Source organism: Arachis ipaensis, chromosome B3 (assembly GCF_059453495.1).
Source record: "Arachis ipaensis isolate K30076 ecotype BB chromosome B3, ASM5945349v1, whole genome shotgun sequence".
In the NCBI taxonomy this organism is placed as follows: Eukaryota; Viridiplantae; Streptophyta; class Magnoliopsida; order Fabales; family Fabaceae; genus Arachis; species Arachis ipaensis.
In genome coordinates, this window is record NC_142438.1 from 51478385 (window position 1) to 51482337 (window position 3953).

The 3953-nt window shown below is 39.0% G+C and overlaps 1 non-coding gene across 1 annotated transcript; it reads left to right on the plus strand.

Moving 5' to 3' along the window:
* The first annotated feature begins 649 nt into the window (after positions 1 to 649).
* On the plus strand, positions 650 to 753 carry LOC148570627 (small nucleolar RNA R71). Its single transcript, XR_015907995.1, has one exon. It is a non-coding gene; the product is annotated as a small nucleolar RNA R71 (small nucleolar RNA).
* The last annotated feature ends 3200 nt before the right edge of the window (positions 754 to 3953 follow it).

Below are 3953 nucleotides of genomic sequence, written 5' to 3' on the forward strand. Positions count from 1 at the left end.
GCTCTGTAAGGTTGGTTCTGATTCTGCTGTCTATTGTTATTATTGTTATTCCACCTTTGGTTTCCATTATTGTCTTTGCCTCCTCTGTAAAGTTATCCCTCCATCCATGGTTAGAATTATCTCTCCATCCTTGGTTGGAGTTGTCTTGCCATCCATGGTTATTGTTGCCACCGTGGTTGTAGTTGCCACCTTGTTGATTGTATCCTTGATTCGGGCGGTCATAGAAGTTGTGAGTGGCTGCCACAGTGTTGTCTTCCTGGAGCTGCGGGCATTCATCAGTATAATGACTATAATCAGCACAGATCCCGCATACTCTTTGTGAACTAACTGTTGGCTCTGTTGTGGTGAAGGCTGAGCTTGTTGTGCTTGTTGTTGATTCAACTGTATCTGCTTCAGTAGGTTGGTCATTTCACATATACTCTGGGTGAGAGCAGTAGTTTCTTTGCTAGTGGAAATCTCTGCAACAGCTTTGGGATTGCGCCTCTGTCTGTGGTTCCTAGTGGACTCAGTTAAGTCGCTGATCAGCTGCCATGCTTCATCTGCAGTTTTGTACTTTTTCAAAGAACCATTACTGGCACCTTCCAGTGTAGTCTTATCCTGGGGGTTCATGCCTTGAGTGAAGTAGCTGACCAATACTAGTTTACCAATCATGTGATGGGGACATGCGTCTAGAAGATTGTTGAAGCGCTCCCAATATTCATAGAAAGTCTCTGATTCACCTTGAACAATGCAGGAGATCTCTTTTCTCAATCTATCTGTGACTTCAGCTGGAAAGTATTTTTCCAAAAATTCTCTCCTGAGTGTATCCCAGTTGGTAACAGTTGCTTCAGGTTGGGAGTAGTACCACTCCCTTACCTTTCCCTCAAGAGAAAATGGGAAAGCGGTTAACAGAATGGAAGTTTCATCTGCACCATGACGCCTAACAGTAGAACAGGCTGTCTGGAAATCCCTATGGTGCTTGATAGGCTCTTGAGCAGGTAAGCCATGAAACTTGGGCATCAAGTTTATCAGTGCGGTTTTTAGTTCAAAATCTGCAGCTGCAGTCGAATGATGCACTTGATACGGCTGCAGTGTAAAATCTAGGGCTCCTGCCTCCTGGAGAGTAATCCTCCTAGGTGCTGCCATATTTTCTGCACATAAATCAACTGGATCAGTAGTAAATGAACTTGTTTTGCTCTCAGATGCGGTTCAGATTCGCCCTCAGATGAGACTGGTGAATTGATAATAATCACTTCACCACCCTCGGAGGCTAACCGACGTCGAGTTCGTCTAATATGTGAAAGAGTTCTTTCAATTTCAGGATCAAATGGGACTAAACTCGGATTAGGAAATGAACGCATCATTCAATAAGAAAGACAAATAGCTCATGGTAACAGAAGTAAAAATAAAATATGCAAATAAAAATAAAATATATACACTAATTAATAATTTAGCACACTATTGCAACTCTCCGGCAACGACGCCAAAAATTGATGCGTGGTAGAAGTTAACCAATTTAGAGATTTCAATTAAGAGACAGCGTTGCACGTATAGCTCTTAACCGACTAAGATCTGCCTCACCAATTTAAAAAGGGTTGTCACAAATTTTAGAAATAAATTACTGGGAGTATGAGTCCCAAGTCGTCTCCCAACGAGTTGCAGGAAAGAGTGCTATTTTATTAATCAGAAAATTCTCAGAAAGTTCAGTTTTGGTAATGAGAAATTAAAATAATTGTGCATTAAAGCAATAAAAATAAACTTGAGAATGATTATTGGTACTCTAAATAAAAGGCCTTGACTGGGGGAATAATTAAGTGGAACTTCTATCCTTGTTGGGATCTTCTCAAGTGTGGTGTAAAAAGGTTGTTGTTCTCACTCGATTACCCCTTACTAAATAAGGAAAAGTATGGTGATTGAACTAACTCTTACCCTCAGATCCTAGCCCTCTCCCTTGGGGAGGTCTAGTGTTAGCATGTATGGCATTAGCTAACAACGTCCAGTTTAACCAAGCACTTGAGTATTCCAACTCAAGTATCACCTCTTAATCAACCCCCGTGTCAAGTAGAAATTCTACTCAATTGACATGAAATTAATAATCATAAAAATATGAGAAGACATAATTAATTAAAATAAAATAGAGAATTAAAATTAATTAAAATAAAAATAACTCTATATATTAATAAATTCAAAACGCAACATAATTATCTTAATAGAGTCAATGAGTAATTAATTAAAAATAAGGGAGTAAAGAAACAAAATAAGATAATGTCTTCAACGGAGGTAATGACTCTCAGCATCTAAAAATCCAAGCAAAAGCTTAAACTATCAATGTAATGCAGCTCTAAAAACTCAGATCTAAAACTAAGAGCAATCCTAATGTGATGAATCTGAATGTCTGTGGATGCATGTTGAGTTTCTGCATGTTCTCTAGGTTTAGTCTGTGTTTCTGGGTCGAAAACTGGGTCAAAAAGCGGCCCGAAATCGCCTCCCAGCGTATTCTGTTATTTTTACAGATCGCGCAGGTCACGCGTACGTGTCGTCCACGCGTTCGCGTCAGTCAGCGATTTTTCTTGTCACGCATTTGCGTCACTTGTGCAGACTCCAATCCACACGTTTGCGTCAGGCATGCGTCCGCGTCGCTGCGAATTCTCCATTTCACGCGTTCGCGTGGGCCATGCGCCCGCGTCATTGCTCGCAGGTCATCTCCTTAGTTTCTTGTGTTCCTTCCATTTTTGCGAGCCTCCTCTCCAATTTCCAAGTCATTCATGCCCTATGAAGCCTGAAACACTTAACACACGGATCACGGCATCGAATGGGATAAAGGAGAATTATAATACATAATTAAAGGTCTCTAGGAAGCAAGTTTTCAACCTGGAGTGATTTTAGGAAGGAATTGTAAATACATGCTTATCATATGAATAAGTGGATAAAGATTTGATAAAACCACACAATTAAACACAATATAAATCATAAAATAATGGTTTATCAGTGGTATTTAATGAATAACATGATATGTGTCACGTGTGTGTGTTAAGCCACGTTTAGCTTTTTTTCTTTTTGTTTCCCTTAATGACTTCGGCCTTGATGAATGATTATGATTTAAAGAAGGATAATTAGGTCAGTAGAAATTGAGGTGTCATGGTTCCATTAATGAAGGGTTGGGTGTCGCACTTGTGTACTATTGAATCAGGGGTTCAAATTATAAATACCTTAAACAGATATTTTTGATAGATTTTTTTCCATAGAAATACAGACGAAATTTGCGGGAGATTTTTTATTAGAAACCAAAAAAAATGAATTAGCATAAATTACAGAAGGAAAAGAAAATCCGTCGATAATTCTGTCGAAAAATTAATTTTTTTCATGGAAAATTGTTACCGACAGAAAATTCGTCTGTAATTAAATGGACAAAAATGCTGCGTTTTATTAAATTATTACAGACAAAAAATTTGTCTGCAATTTAAAATATTTCGTCAGAAATATTGAGTTAACCCTAACTCAGACCCTACCCTCTCGAGCTCCATTCACACTCCACACAAGTGAAGAGCTTCTTCCTCTCTTGGTGCGCGAAATTAAACTCCGCAAATTCCGCACAGATAAACTGGCAAGTGCACCGGATCGTCCAAGTAATACCTCAGGTGAGTGAGGGTCGAATTCCACGAGGATTGTCGGATTAAGCAAGCAATGGCTATCTTGCAAATCTTAGTCAGGCGGATAGAAAAGATAGTGATTGTGAAAAATGCATAAAAACATAATAAGGAAAGAATTACTGAATTGGTGTGAAAACAATAAAAAGAAATCAGTTGAGACTTCGGAGATGCTTCTTCTTTCTGAATCAACTTTTCTTACTGTCTATTCCAACAATGGATGAATCATTATATGGCAAACTGTAAGTGATTAAGGCCGGGGCTAGTGGTCATTAATCTCCTCTGCTTCAAATCACACGCCGGTGCTAATGGTCATCCAATCAGAGC